The sequence below is a fragment of the Pseudophryne corroboree genome, chromosome 7, assembly GCF_028390025.1.
Source record: "Pseudophryne corroboree isolate aPseCor3 chromosome 7, aPseCor3.hap2, whole genome shotgun sequence".
Lineage (NCBI taxonomy): Eukaryota > Metazoa > Chordata > Amphibia > Anura > Myobatrachidae > Pseudophryne > Pseudophryne corroboree.
Window position 1 is genome coordinate 129,227,012 of NC_086450.1, and position 17,104 is coordinate 129,244,115.

Below are 17,104 nucleotides of genomic sequence, written 5' to 3' on the forward strand. Positions count from 1 at the left end.
TAGATAGAGCTTACAGCAGACAGTAAACTATCAATAATGAGACACAATAGCTAGCCCTGCGACTCCTGTTGCTATGGAAACAAAGCTGCCATAATAGTAAGTATTTACATCACTAGAAACTGGACATACTCAAACCAGTAAAATGAATATGCTTTTAGAAATGGTAAACATGTATACTAGAACTAGAAAAACACTAATCAGAAAGAAGTCAACAACTGAAGTCATAGAAACACATTAAAGGAGAGGTGATCGTTTAACCCTTTTGGTTTCACAGTATCGAGATAAAATATCCATTTACTTTCAAGTTGTAACAGTCGCTTGAGTCGGGAACATGGTCTATTATTATGTGTCTGAGGCAGGACAAACTATGGGGGACATTTACTAAGCAGTGATAAGAGCGGAGAAGTGAGCCAGTGGAGAAGTGCCCATGGCAACCAATCAGCACTGAAGTAACATCTATAATTTGCATACTATAAAATTATACAGAGCTGCTGATTGGTTGATAAGGCAACTTCTGGCTCACTTCTCCGCTCTTATCGCTGCTTAGTAAATATCCCCCTATGTTTTTTATCCACAAAGGCTGATCAGAGGATTTTCCCTTGAGTGCAGCCCTAATGGAGGACCTATGCATACTCATGCGCTCATGAAAAATAAGTATGTATCATTTTGCCTATTTAGCACAGGCCACATGAGCATTTAATTAGGTAAACCACGTACGGAGAAGTACATGTCACTGTAGAATTGATGGTAAAGCGACCTCCTGTATATAGATGGAAGCAGGGCCGGATTAACAATGGGGTGGGTGGAGCTGCAGCTCCAGGCCCCCCTATCAAAATAGGCCCACAGGATCTGCTGTGCTGCTGTAGACAGGAAAAACGTATTTCCTGCTACAGCTTACAGCCTGTCTGCCAGCCCAGCGGCCTTTCTGAGGTCCCGCACACTGAGGCCCATGACCGATAACCCATACTCCTCACCCCCTCAAGGAGAGGTGAGTACAGGGCAAGGTGGGAGCATATGAGTAACCAGTGGCCGAGGGGGGTGGGGACAGGTGTATACCCAGCATCAGGTAAAGACTGTAGGGGAACTTCTACATACATACACATACTGCTCTACACAGAGAACTACTACCCACACAGCCACACACTATGCCGACCACAGAGGAAAGATGCCGGCATAATGTGTAAGGGGCATTACGGTGTGCGGCATAATGTGTAAGGGGCATTACAGTGTGTGGTGCAATGTATCACAGGCATTACAGTGTGTGGCATAATGTGTAATGGGCATTATGATGTGTGGTATAATGTGTCAAGGGCATTATGGTGTTTGAAAAATGACAACTAATGTAACGGGCATTAATCTGTTTTTTTTTACCCTATGGTGGCCAATGTCTGGGCGTGCGGGTTGCAAAACTGGGGTATAAAGTAGTCTTTTCTGTAATGTCACATCCCTTGCAGTGAGGCCACCCCCTCTTTTTGAAGCGCATATTCTTTCCTTTCAAATGGAAATGGGGGGAGGGGGAGCCAGAAACTTTTTTGGCTTGGGGGAGCAAAATTTCTAGTTATGACACTGATGTGCAGACCATGCAAATAGCTTTATTTATGGTGATATTATACATTATATATGAGTGGACAAATAGTTTTTTGGGTACTTATAGTAATTTGTTTTTGGTTCCGGTTGTAAGAGGTGGATTCCATTCATTAACTGTATCTTATGGTATTATGACAGCACACAATAGGCCCTTCATTAATTTCAGCTCCAGGCCCATGTGGACTTTAATCTGGCACTGGATGAAAAAAATATTTACTCGCGATCATGTACCAACGTGGTGCATCCTATGCACTTATAGCAACCTCCACTTCTGCTTTTGGTATGTTGAACATAAGCAGCCTGTTCCGTGATGTCAGGTCATACCACCCAATCGCATATATTTCTGCCTCTTTTTAGACATGACATTGGGTTTAGCGGTTTCAAGGACTTAAGTTTCATATCACCCTGTATAAAAGGTCAAAGACACAGTGGATTGTGAGCCACCAAATCTCGTGCTGCTTGTAGACCTCCTGCATGTGGAATGTTAGTATAGAGATTCACAATATCTAAAGTACACATCCTAATGTTATCTGGAACTGAGCCCAGATCTCTCAATTTGTTAAGCAGAGAGGTGGTGTCCTTCATATAGGTATCTCGTGCTTGTACACAGGGATGAAGAAAGAAGTCCAGATACTCAGATACCATACTTGTTAGGGAGTCTCTTGCAGAAATAATTGGACGGCCAGGTGTCCTTTTCAAATTCTTGTGAATTTTCGGCAAACTGAATAACATAGGTATTTTAGGAAAATCTGTTTTCAAAAAGAGACAGGTATCACTGTCAGTGATGTTATTGGATTTGGCATTATCCAACATGGCATCCAAAAGGTGTTTATATTCCACTGTAGGATTGTGGGGTAGATTTTGTATACCTTGATGTCCGCCAGTTGTCTATCCAGGTCTTCTTGGTATTGTTTAATATCTTGGACTACAATACCGCCCCCCTTGTCCGCGGGGCGGATCACCACATCATTGTATGACCCCAAATCACGTAGTGCTTGAAATTTCAATTTGGACAGGTTTCTCCTTACAGTGTTCTGTTTTCTAGAGGCCTCAATCACTTGCACATCCAGTGCCTTCATGAATGCTATGAGTGAAATGTTATTGGACATTGGATCAAAGGTAGATTTTCTTTTAAAGCGGTTAACTGTCTGAGACACCCCCACCATGTTCTCCTTAGTTCCAAAGTACTCTTTGAGTTTCAGTTGATGATATAAGTCTGTTTGATAAATTTTTCAGTCAAATTAATTAAAAGTAGAAGTAGGCACAAAACTCAGTCCCTTATTCAAGACCTCGAGTTCTAAAGGTGCGAGGGTCCTTGCAGACAAGTTAAATACGAGGTCTACTTTGCCTGACCTCGCCCTTTTGTTGGTGCCCCTGAGGCATTGCCTGCCCCTCCTCATGGGTTTTGTTTTTGTCCGCGTCCTGCGAGGGTACGCACCCCTAAAGGGGGTTTTGCATCTGAGGTATTAGGTTGCTGAGCCTGTGCCAAATCATCGCCTGAGGATGAATAAGCTTCACTTTAGGTCTGGATATCTTGATTAGATCTTCCTCTGCATAATTTATTATAGCGTGAGCGATGTTGTTCACCTGCAGAGCCTGACAGCCATCGATAAATGCGTTTTTCTGCGTAATCTTTATTGCCCGTTTCCATTTTCTGTTTCTTAAACGCTACTAATTCATGTTTATAAGTGGCCACCTGTTGTGTACGTTACTCAACCCAGTTGCCCTTAGGGTCATTAATCAGGGACTGTTTATGCATTGCTTCAAATTCAAGTATTGTAGCTCTGGTGTTAGTCAAGTCACATGCTGACTCTTCTATAACAAGTCATTAAATCAAACGCACATTTGTTTAACAATGCCACCCATCTGCAGCAAAATTCATTATTATACTACCCTATGGTTGGTGTATTTATTGTAACACTGGGTTACTGTGGTGACGGAGGTGGCTTCCAGCATGCACTGTACCGGACGTTACCGTAAGTGGGGCTGGCGGCGCTGACTGGAGGTGCGGGAATCCTGGGAGCTGTTCACAAAGTTTATAAGGTATGTAACATGTTATGTGTTGGTTGCTGTATCCTGACGACATGTTGGAATAAACCCGAAACCAGGGGCTGGCTGGGCAGGGGGGCAGGGTGCCATCTGCCCCCCGGGCCAGTGTAATTTAAGTATTCCAGGGCCATTTTCTCACTGCATTCCCTGTGAAAAGCTGGGCCACCTGCTTGAGTCTGCCCCCCAGGCTGAAAGTTGCCAGCCAGCCCCTGCATGAAACTTTGATATTATGCATTATTGAGTCGTGTCGTTTTGGCATCCTTTTCTGAGTCCACTGAGTGCCGCCCTCTGTTTGTATCTCTCTCTCCCTCTCTCTCTCTCTCTCTCTATATATATATATATATATATATATATATATATATATACATATATAGGATGTGAGTGCAGGACTTTGGGCATATTTATGTATGTAGATTTATGTGTTCTCATTATTTTGTTTTCTCTTTAATTTGGAAGTAAAACTAAATCCAATTCATTGCATTTTTCCTCGCGTCTTAGCCTTCAAACTATGGGTCTATTGATCTATGGCCATGTAGACTGGACACAGCAGTAGCGGCACAGAAACCATGTTTAGCTGACAGCAGTCCACCAAGAAAACGGCCAAGACATGTCTGCGTTTTGCCAACCTGCCACTGTGGAACCACATGCATAGTATTTTTCATTTTTTTTTTTTTTATGCCTTCCTGATTTGGCCGTGTTTTCCAGTACCCAAGACCTGTTGACCTTTCCACGGTTTTTATCTCCAACATATGCATATATATTTTACATCTGTACATACAGTAGTCTGGACATTTCACTTAGTTAAAGCTTTTTAGTTTAGTACATCCCTTTATTGATGTGTAATATGCTTTTAATGTATTTTCACAATGCAAACTTTCACCAGCATTCTGATGTCACCGATGAAGGTGGTATTATCCCAAAGATCTGTGCATGTGCAGTAAAGAAATTACTTGGAAAACAGCAGGGCGGCCATGTTCCTGCAGATCTGTGCTTGTACAATAGACTGTGGCACAGTGCTACAGTGTACTCTGCAGTTGCATCGGTGAGGGGGGGGGGGGGTACCACACAGAGACTGTATATGAGCCCCCAGGGGCAGATGCAGGATTTCTGGTGGGGGGTATGAAAATGTTTGATTTAGACTGATTGTAACCAGCCAACAAAGGATACATAATAAGCATGTAACAAGCTATAGTCCGCCCCATACAAAGTGCAGTTTATGTAATACATTGCTTCAGACATACAGATGTATCCTCTTATATCTTTGCTGCGGGAGGCTGCTTCTCGTGTCGCTGCCACGATGCGTAAACATCATGGCATAGTGTAGCCTTCCGCAGCCCAAGAGTCCCCATTGTCTGCTATTGTTTATGGGCACGATCCCGTGACCATTGCTGCCTTCCCTGTTATAATCCAATGTGTAGTGAAGCACAGGTGCCCACTACCTCTGCTTCCCAACCTTTGTTGGCACCCTGTAAGTGTAGGCAGCAGTAGAACTGCTGGCTACTACTCCATTCGGCTGTCCCCGGTCCTTCTGTTGCTCTGCAAGTGATAGCATGCATATGCACGCTCCCACGAACATACCCTATGCCGCGACTTATAGCTTACGATGCGAATACATCATGGGCAACACTGTAGGAGGACACATCTGTATGCAGGCCAAATGATCATGGTAGGCCACTTACCAGATTCTATCTCTGGTGTGATGACTGAGCACTCAGAACCACAGACACACACATCAAGCTTGGTAGGAAAATCTGTTGCCACCAGGGGTTAAAGTGTGGGGAAATGGGGCTGGACTGAGTTCTATCACCTGTAATTGTAGGTGGACCTAGTTCCACCTCCTCCATGTCCCTGCACAGTAATTCTAAAGAAAAGCCCGCTCCACCACCCATGTCAATAGATGATGGAGGTAGCGCTAGTGTCACTGATGTGCTGCAGCAACCTCCCCCTTTTCAGTTTCTGGTTGCTCCATGGTACTCCTCCACCTGCTTCCCACCCCTCCTTGCACTCACACACGCTGTGTCTATTGGACGGCATTCCTACCCCTCTCAGTTCTCAGTGGCTTCCTTTTCCAGCATGGTGTATGTGATGTCATGCCATCACCACCGCTGAAGTGAAGAGGTTGCTGGAGAGACACAGGTTGGAAAGCTGCTGGAGGGATATAGGGCACAGAGCTGCTGGAGAGACAAAGATGCTGAGCTGCTGGAGTGACAGAGACAGAAATGTGTATAAGGGGCACCACTGTGGGCATTATGTGTATAAGGGGCACTACTATTGTGGGAATTATGTGTATAAGGGGCACCACTGTGGGCATTATGTGTATTTGGTTCACTACTGAGTGGCACTACCTTGTGGTGTAATATAAATTTGGCACTACATGCGGTGTATTGTGAATAAGATTGTGCTACTGTGTGGTGCACATTCAACACCCCTTCTTTGTGAGAACATTGTAGCTTTAGAAAGTATGGGAGGTAGGGTACAAATTTACAGTTTGCAGGGTGATGCTGAAAAACCTAGTACTGGCCCTGGGGAGAATGAGTTCCGCCACCTCTCCAGGACCACTTTAAGCCCTGGTTGCCACTGGTGCAGCAGATTCATTCCACCCTTTATTCGTGCACAACGGGAAACCTTTTCCTATGGGTCCCCTCCTCTCTTAAACTGCCCCTGATAATCTATGTTTCATGAATATCCTCAGAACTTTCTGGATGCTTAACATTCTGAATAGCACAATACACACCACTTCCTAGCTAGAATTATATGAATCACTCATCTTTCAATGCTTACATACTTACATAATTGTTGTGCCTTGGGATATATTTTGATTTGCAAAATACTATATTTACAGGGTGGGAATAGGCTTTTCTATTTCCAAGTATTTGCTGATGAGGTCATACAGACAAACATTTGGCCTAAACAGTACAAAATAGATTTTCATGATATAATTCTCTTTAACGAGAGTATACGCAATTTTTTTAATTGACCAATAAACAGTTGTATGTGCAGGTATACAGATGTAGTGTTTTGTGTTTGACAAAGACGCGGTAACAGAGAAATGCTACTGTGTGACAGTGACTCCATTGCATTGTCCATCTCAGTTGTTCTCTATTTGTCATGAAATTGTGTTTCATGGAATTTTTCTGTTTTATTGAAGTTCTTTAAAAAAAATAATACATTTTTGTTCTGTTGTTAGGACAAGAAAATTATTTTCTGTTAATTTTTTTCCTTTCCGTAACTGTTTGCCAATGTGAAATGTTGATTATTTTAATTATTAAATTATGTTATTATTGTATATTGGGAGGATAAATAAAAACTTCACTGCTGACTCTTTGCTTGGTTTAGCTCTATGACAAGAGAGTAGGTTGCAGATTCTTGCATGAAAATTGGCCCAGTCTAATAAACCACGGCTGTAACTGGGGGGGGGGGGCATGCGCCACGGGTGCAGGATTTGAGGGGGTGCAAAGGAGTTACAGAGGAGCTGGGTTTTTGTTTTTGAACCAGCAGTGCTGTGCTGCTCCAGTGAGACAGCAGATAGCTCCCGGGGCAATGTCTCTGACCCACCTGTCTGCCCACAGCTGGCTCCGACGCTGTGCAGGTGAGCTCCGGGAACCTAGGATCTCTCCTATGTCGGCTACGATCTTAAACTCTCTTCTTTGCCATACAGTGCTGCGACTAGCGTGCAGTGCACTGTGCAAGCTATAGAAGCGCACTGTGCTCCCAGTTAGCAGTATCAACCTCCGCTTTGTCTCCCAGATGGGGGGATTTGGTGTAGCTTATAGGGGGATGTAGTGTAGTGATGTAGTGTACCATATAGGGTATGTAGTGTAAAAATGTATTGCAGTATATAGGAGCATGTAGTGCACTGATGCGGTGTAGCATATAAGGGGATGTAGTGTAGTGATGTAGTGTAGCATATAGGGTATGTAGTGCAGTGCATAGGGGCATGTAGTATAGTGATGTAGTGCAGTGGATAGGGGAATGTAGTGCAGTGATGAAGTGTTATGATATAATGCAATGTATGGGGACACACAGAGGAGCATGTAGTTGAACACGCTGGTGGGGCATGTGATGCTTAGGGCATTTGAGGCACATAGGGTAATATTGTCCAATAGTATCTCCTTTTTTCACTTTTTTGATAATCTGATTATTTTGGTCTGACAGTTTGTTTTGCTGTTTTTTTGTTTGTTTGTTTGTTTGTTTTTGGGTGGAGGAAGTGGGGTGAACACGCCAAATTACTGCCTTGCCCCGGGGGATGAAAATCCTAGTTTCGGCCCTGAATAAACTCCTCTTCATTGTGCTTTGCAATTACAGGTTGAGTATCCCATATCCATATATTCCGAAATACGGAATATTCCGAAATACGGACTTTTTTGAGTGAGATTGAGATAGTGAAACCTTTGTTTTCTGATGGCTCAATGTACACAAACTTTGTTTAATACACAAAGTTATTAAAAATACTGTATTAAATGACCTTCAGGCTGTGTATATAAGGTGTATATGAAACATAAATGAATTGTGTGAATGTAGACACACTTTGTTTAATGCACAAAGTTATAAAAAATATTGGCTAAAATGACCTTCAGGCTGTGTGTATAAGGTGTATATGTAACATAAATGCATTCTGTGCTTAGATTTAGGTCCCATCGCCATGATATCTCATTATGGTATGCAATTATTCCAAAATACGGAAAAATCCGATATCCAAAATACCTCTGGTCCCAAGCATTTTGGATAAGGGATATTTAACCTGTATGCACAAAGGTCTCGGAGCACCTAAACATAACTGTAAGGGCATGTGGGATTACAAAGATAAATCTTTCAGATTCTGCAAGACCGTTTTTATTTTTAGCAACAGAATTTCAGAACTCAGAATGTTCTAAGATTTCAGGCTCCTGGTGTACTTAGATGTCTAGAACCAATCATAATGTAATCATAGTATAACTGAATCTGAAAAACTTCCTATCGCATGGATATTGTAGTTATTCTACTTTTTAAATACCATTTTTGCACCCTTTAGCAACCAATATTTATCTATCCGATATTTAGAATAAACACAGCAGCACTGAGTATTTAATGTAATGAGTCAGCTGAACTTATGGAAGAACTGTGTACTCCTGTGATTTTTGCTATTGAGCAGTTGTAAGACCAGGGCAGTGTCGTGTTAGGAGGCAGGACCACTGCTGACATGTTCAGCACTACTAACCTATTTGGGAATGGCACATGGGAGGAAGATGCCCCTGTCTACTTTACTGACATGAGCAGCAGTCAGCAAATGCATACTGAAGCCTTGGACACTATACATTCCATGGCTGCAGCTCTGCAAAGTGCAAAGTGTGAGTACTATGTGATGTCGGCGTGTATGGATGGATCAGCAGATCTATATGGAAAAGGTCTACAGTCATTATGTCGACCACTACTGGTCGACAGGGTCAAAAGGTTGACACATGAAAGGTCGACCTGACAAAAGGTTAACAGTAGGAAAGGTCGGCAGGGTCAATAGGTCGACACATGAATAGGTTGAGATGACAAAATGTCACGCAAAAAGGTTGACACAACATTTGAACGTTTTTTTAGGTGTTGTTTTCACAATCAAAACATGTGAAACCCCAATTAGTGAACCGCGTCCCCGCAAATGCAAGGTTACTATTCCCAGTCATAGTCCACATGGATGTTAAAGTACGAAAAAGTTATTTAAAATGCTAAAATCCCCCCAAAAGCTGTGTCAACTATATGTGTGTCGACCATTTTGATCTGTCAACCATTTGAACCTATTGAACTTTTACATGTTAATCTATCAATCTTGTCGACCTTTTTGTCTATATCCACATATATAGACACTAAACCTCGCAGTCTACCGCAGACCGCAAAGTTCCCACCATTGGATACAATGGAGCGCCTATGCGCTACATTGTATCTACAGTGCGCAGCCTGACTGACAGCTCAGGAGCGCACAGCCAATCAGGAGAGTGCCATGACGTGGCGCTCCCTGATTGGCTGAAGGGACCCTCTTTGACAGCAGTCACGGGGGTCCCACCAGTCGGGGAAAGGGGATCCATGTGTAAACATGGATCCCCTTTCAGTGCATAGTTCGGGTAATCTGTTTTTTTATTTTACCAAGTCCCTGGATTACAAACTTAAAGAAGAGGACCGATCTACACAGGATTGTTTGTGAGTATAATTTTTATTTACAGGTACCCCATGGATTCTACTGAAGAGGACTGACTGCTTCGTGTCAACATAGGTAAGTATGTGTGTATGTAAGTGTACATGTATGTTTAATAAAATTGTACTATCACGGTGTGTGTGTTTTGTTTTTATTTGGCTATTTTTTGTAGTAGAACTACATGTACCAGCGGGTCCATTCCCCCCCCCGCATGCTGGTACTTGTGGTTCTCCAAGTACCAGCTTGCGGGGAAGGCTTGCTGGGACTTGTAGTTCTGCTACAAAAAACAATATTCTTTTTTTTAAACAAAAGGCTATCAGCCTCCCATCCGCCGCCCTTGGATGGGGGGGACAGCCTCAGGCTTCACTCCTGGCCCTTAGCTGGCTGGAGGGGGGAAACCCTTGATTTAAGGGGTCCCTACTCCTCCAGGGTACCCTGGCCAGGGGTGACTAGTTGGTGATTTAATGCCAGGGCCGCAGGGACCAATATAAAAGTGTCCCCCAACTGTGGCATTATCTCTCTGACTAGTGGAGCCTGGTGCTGGTGTTAAAAATACGGGGGACCCCTACGCTTTTTGTCCCCCATATTTTTTGCACGAGGACCAGGTGCAGAGCCCGGTGCTGGTTCTAAAAAAAATATGGGGGAACCCTTGTCAATTTTCCCCCCGTATTTTTACAACCGGGACCAACTCAAAGAGCCAGAGGCTGGTTATGCTTAGGAGGGGGGACCCCAAGCAATTTTTTTTCCTGATTTTTAACTCTTTCACACCCCTTCCCACTGATAAACATGCACGGATCTTACGGATCCGTGCATGCCTATCAGAACACGGTAAAAAAAAAGCAGGTCTATTTGAAAACTGCTTTTTTTATGATTTGTATTTTTTCATGGCAGTGTTTGGCGATTGCCGGCAGTGATTGTGAATTCAAATTTAAAGTAAATTACCTAGTTGTATAAAATAACAGGCGTGTTTGACCGATGGTGTATTCATTCGTATTTTTTTTCTTTAACTTAAAAAAAAAAATACGAATGCCCTCATCTCTACCGAGAATTGAGTTTAGTAAATTCCCGAGATGACACTTTGATGAAAAAACACCAAATCGGTCAAAATCGGGAGCTTAGTAAATAGACCCCTAGGTATTCACGTGGTGACCCGCAATACAACTTCTCCAGTACAGTATGTAGGTCTGCCTAACAACCAGAGACTTTTCAACTGAGCTCCACAATGTAACTGTTCTCTGTATGGATGGATCCTTCTAAATTATACATGTGCTAGGCTTACTTATTAAACTTGCAGCTGTACTACTACTTATGCAGGGAAGCTATTACAGTGTATTGAAGTTGATGAATAGACCCTGTAATAGCATTCCGTGTCATGTGTCACACATGTATATGATTTCAGTGCATATAAGGAACATATGGAGAGTGGAGAGGCTTTTTTGGGGTGACTTTTTTTTAAAGATCCTTAAGACAGAGAGACATTCATCTGTTTTTAATGGGTATGTCAGTTGTAGAACAACTGGGGAGCATCTGGCATTTTTAAAAATGACAAACTTTCTAACTCATTAAAAAGTTGGAGGGGTTCCAAGAGCTGTGATTGCTTACACAGCACATGTTACATACGTCTGAAGATAATATAGATAAATATAATCTATTGTACTCCAAATACAGATGTGTCCTCATACATCTTTGCTGCAGTCACGCCAAACAGCCTCTCCTGACACGTCCGGTACCTTGAGACTCTGCTAGCGTTGGGCATCTCTTTTTGCAGAAAATGCATCTTAAGTCGCAACAGCGGTAGGACGCACGAGGGGGATCCGGTCTCTAGGTCGACAAGACTTAGGTCAACAATGTCTAGGTCGACAGTAAGTAGGTCGACATGGTTTCTAGGTCGACAGGCACTCTAGGTCGACATGTACTAGGTCGACATGAGTTTTTCACATTTTTTTTCATGTTTTGAACTTTTTCATACTTTCCGATCCACGTGGACTACAATTGGGAATGGTAACATGTGCCAAGCGCAGCGATAGCGAAGCAAGGGGACATGGTGCACTAATTTGGGTCTCCCGGTCACTCTACGAAGAAAACGACACCAAAAATTTAAAAAAACCTCATGTCTACCTTTTCTTTATGTTGACCTAGTACATATCAACCTAGAGTCCCTGTTGACCTAGAAACCATGTCGACCTACTTACTGTCGACCAATAGTGGTCGACCTAGACACTGTTGACCTAAGTCTAGTCTATCTAACATACCACACCCCGCATGAGGAGACTGTGCTGATTAATTTGATATGCATCACTTATATATCTGTGTGCGACTGAGTCTCCGAATTTACGATGAAGCAGCTATAGCATTTTTCTGTGTCCTCCTTGGTGCTTCATATACAGACTTAGTTGCACACAGAAATACAAGTGTGGCATATTTAATCAGCACAGTCTCCTCATGCAACCTAGTCGCATTATGTTGCAGCAAAAAAAGACGCAGGACACTAGTGGAGTTATACGGGTCATGTCTTGACATGCTGGTATTTGTTACATAACCGTGTAAAATTTCCATTTGTTTATATGTGACATATGAAGATCACAATAAACGCATAGAAATTAATTTTCATTTGCTTTTGTATAAATTAAGTGATGATATATAGACCCCCTAGAGTATTCATGCACCTGCATTTAAGATAGTCTGGTATATATCAAATAGTGCCTGCAGTATATTACAATGTAACACTAAGTGGAACATATTCAGTGAACTTAAGTCACTTTATTAAAGGCCTGATTCAGAGATGGACGGAAAGCCAATGTCGCATGCAATCAGCACTAAATTTCGATCCAATTTTTAGGAGGGACATGCAGGAGACATCTCAGTAGAAGAAAGCCCTCCTGCATGTTACTGTAATCCAAGCACTGTGATGATGTCGTAAGCTGTTATCAGAAACGGAATGGGGTTTTGATTCGGTCGCACATGCGTCACGGGGGGGGTGCGCACACATCACAGGGGGCGCGCTGCACGACGTATGGAGGTGCGCCGCACGACATATGGGGCCGTGGACTCGTGGCACTCCCCCATTACCATGGTGACGGTTGATGGGGGTGGGACGCGCCGCAAGTCTGGGGGTGTGGACTTGCGGCACGCCCTCATTTCCATGGAGACCATGGAACCAGAAAGCTGGAGGCTATGCTACGTGCGGCCTTCCCGGCTCTCTGAGTGACTGATTTGGCCCACCTACCCATAGGCCCTTCTGGCATGTGCTAGAAGTGCCAGATGGCCAGTCCGGCCATGGCTGTTATCCAACATCGTGACCATAAGTTGTAATGTTCCATGCAGGCAGCCAGCTGAGTAAGCCTCAGCTTGTTCAACTGGCCAACAGAGGCGGAGGCTGTGAGGCAGGAAGTCTGCATGGTGACACGCAGTCCCTTGGCTCTCCCTTCCCAGAAAATGGGGGCAATATAACCCTGTTTCTAGGAATGCAGGTCTCCCTCCCCACCCCCTCAATGTCGCTGCCTTGTCACCTCCTGATATAGCAACAAAATGTCCTCAGTATTATATAGCAGGTACTGTACTGTGTGGAATACTGGATTAATACTTGCTTTAAAGTTATCAGATATAAATACCTGATTTACCCTTTTTCATTACTGCGTGGAATGGGTGGGGATAATTAGATCTACACTAAAATGGTCTACAGTCAACAGGTCGACCCCAAATGGTCGACATGCAAAAGGTCAACAGGATCAAAAGGTCGACAAAGAATAGTACAAAAGGTCAACAGGGTCAAAAGTTTGAATGGAAATGGTCAATATAAAAAAAGGTTGACAATTGTTTTGTTTTTGTGGGTGTTTTGTCACTTTTCTGCCACAAAAAAAAAGTCCCATTAGTGCACTGCATCCCCTCGCATGGTTCGCTTTACTTGCAATGATTCCCAATCGAAGTCCATGTGGATGGTAAAGTATGAAAAAGATGAAAGTAAATCCCCCCCTCCAAAAAAAAAACTTTCGTCAACCATATGTGTGTGTGAACCATTATCACATTGACTTTTTGAACCTGTCAACATTTTGTACTGTCTACCTTTTATATGTCGACCTTTTGACCATGTCGAACTAATGCTTGTCGACCATTAGTGGTTGACCTATTAACTGTCGACCAAGGGCATAGCTATCATAGGTGCAGGCAGTGCAGCTGCTATGGGGCCCAGAGCTGAGAGGGGCCCACCTTTCCTGTCAAAGTTATATACATTTTTCGCCACTGGGTAGTACGTAGGGGTCCTTTCAAACTTTTTCCTTGGGGCCTGCAATATATCTAGGTATGCCCCTGGATCTGCTCATTGTAGTGTGGTATAAAATGAACTGGAGGGCATTTTAATGTTATATAATTTGAACCGGGGCACTAAATTGAGGCACAGTATTAACGGGGAGCACTATATATCATAATGTGAATTGGGGGTACTGTACGGCATAATGTGCTCTGAAATTTGACATAGGGTAAACTTAAGCACTACTACGATTCATAAAAGAAACTAGGGCACTACTATGGGGCATAACATTAAATAAGTCTGTATTAAGATTCAGAAAATGAACTAGAGCACTATTATAGGACATAAAATTAACAACTGCTGCAGGGCCCTTCAAAATGTTGCTATGGGGCCCATAAAGTTCTGGCTACGGTGAGCCTCTCGCCTGTCGCATCCGTCTTAATCCGGACATTACGGGCTATTCTATCAAAGACTCACACTACAAACTTTCCCTTTTTGCGGATGACGTCCTCCTCACCCTCACTAACCCGTTAATTTCCCTACCCAATCTTTTCAAGGAATTAACTCTCTACGGGGATCTCTCTGGATATAGGGTGAATAACGACAAATCAGAGGCTCTGCCGCTACACATCCCTCTCAATACCCTAAACCTTTTGAAAGCCAACTTCCCTTATGCATGGCGTCATACCTCCATTAAATATTTGGGGGTCCAAATCACCAAATCTTACCACTCTCTCTATGACGCCAACTTTCCACCCTTATTTAAGGAAATATCTCAAAACATCTTAGGATGGAAAAAACATTTCATTTCTTGGATCGGCAGGATTAATGCCATTAAGATGAACGTGATCCCCAAGATATTATACCTCTTCCAGACTCTCCCTGTCCCGGTCCTTCCTCGGATTCTATCCTCCCTCCAGACCCAATATGGTAAATTCATATGGAATGACAAGAAGCCACGATTGCGTAGGGAGACCCTCCAGCAGAGTTCTTCGAGTGGAGGTCTAGGCCTTCCCTCGCTGTCAAGATACTACCACGCCACGGCACTCAGTCAGCTTGTCGCCTGGCACTCTCCACGGCACACAAGGAGATGGGTGGACCTGGAGAGTGATTTGGCTCAGGTCGACTCGGTCTCTCACCTTCCATGGCTCCCCCATCCGCACAGACCTAAAACAATTCAGCCAGTGCCAACAATATCCCTAACTCTATCGGTGTGGGACTCGCTAAAATCTAAACTTTCACTCCACACAACTCCCTCTCCCCTAACCCCCATTTGGAACAACCCCTCCTTCTCACCGGGCCGATCCCACCAACTTGCCTCCAAATGGACCAGAGCAGGAGTCTCCCGCTATCATCATCTGCTTCACAACAATGTACCGTACTCATTCGCAGACCTTCAAACAAAGCACTCTCTCCCGACGTCATATTTCTATCAATACCTTCAAATTCGAAATTTCGTTATGTCCTCAACCAGGACAACACCTATCCCTAATATCCCGACTCCGATGGAGCGCCTTTGCATGTATCGCCCCACGGACCGAGGCACTATATCTAATCTGTATCACTCCATTTTGTCTCCAGCTGCGTCAACCTCGCATGGCACATGAACTTGCTTGGGATACCGACTTGGGGACACCCATGGAAGATGACACGTGGGAATCTATCCGACTGAATATCTCTAAATGTTCTATTAGCGTCTCCATTAAGGAAAACTCCTACAAAGTTTACACGCGATGGTATCTGGTCCCAGAGCGCCTACACCAAATATATCCGAACACTTCTAACCTCTGCTGGCGCCAATGTGGTCAAGTAGGCTCGTATTTTCACATCTGGTGGAACTGCCCGAGATTAGCCTCCTTCTGGCTTATGGTCCGTACCCTTATCCAGTCGCTTATTCCGGACTGCCCCCTCTTGTCCCCTGAGACGTTGCTCCTGTGTGCCCCAGCCTGCCAGCTATCCAAACCGGAAAACAAACTAGCTATGCACATAGCCTGTGCAGCTAAACTCCAGATTGCTAAATCATGGAAACTCTCCACTCCTCCAACCCATCCGGAACTCATGAACCGAGTTTGGTTTGTAGCTAAGATGGAATATCTTTCCTCCTTGATGAACAACACAGTGGATAAATTCCACGGCGCATGGACACCTTGGTACACTAAATTTCAGGTAGCTCTCCCAAGTCTCTCCTAGCTCGCCTTACCCTTTTTTTTCCCCACAAGACTCTTCTCCCGACTCGCTCTCCCCCTGTTCGTGACTTGTTTCTGCTTTTTTACCCCCCTTTTTTTTTTCTTTCTCTCTCTTCCTCTTCCTCTCTCTCCTCCTTAATTCTTTATTCTTCCTTCTTCTTCCATATAACCCTTTCGGTAACCTCCTACAAATCCTCTCAAGGATCCCAATGTTTGTCCCTTTGGATTATTCTATACTGTTTCCTAATCTTGTTCTTAACTCTCGACTGTTTTTGGATTTGTCTAAAATAAAAAATAAAAAAAATAAAATAAAATAAAATTATAAAGTAAATATAATAGAACAGATAACATGAGGACACACTCTTGCACTCAATCTTCTATGTATACTAGTTTTGTTATGCTTCAAGAGTGTCCATTGCTTTCATATGTCATTGTATTCCTCTTGTCAATAAACTTTTGTGATTTAAAAAAAAAAAAAGTTCTGGCTACGGCCCTGCTGTCGATCTATAGACCAGATACCGTGTGGAATATTGTATTAATACTTGTTTGAAAATTCACTCCACTCTATAGCGTTACTTCTAGTAAGTCACTGGTGCCATGCAACAGCAAATTTAAATCCTCCTCCCCAGTTGTGATGTATGAAGATCAGAATAAACACTTTATACTGTAATAGTGTGTGTGAGAAGCAGCAGCTGCTGCAGCAGGAACTTGCTACAGCATGTAAATAGGAAATACAATAACACACATAAAATGTTCACGCACCAGCATACAGTTCGGTATGTACATCTGCCAGAAACCAAACAGTACCTGCAATATGTTCTCTGGTTATTAGTTATACAATATCCTCTGCAGAGAATTGCATCATTTGCAGAAGTATGC

The 17,104-nt window shown here is 43.4% G+C and overlaps 1 protein-coding gene across 1 annotated transcript in view; it reads left to right on the forward strand.

Annotated features, from left to right (window-relative positions):
• The window catches only part of LOC134944781 (dipeptidyl peptidase 4-like), a 203,694-nt gene that overhangs the window by 34,794 nt on the left and 151,796 nt on the right, over positions 1 to 17,104 (forward strand). The gene's annotated exons all lie outside the window — the stretch shown is intronic.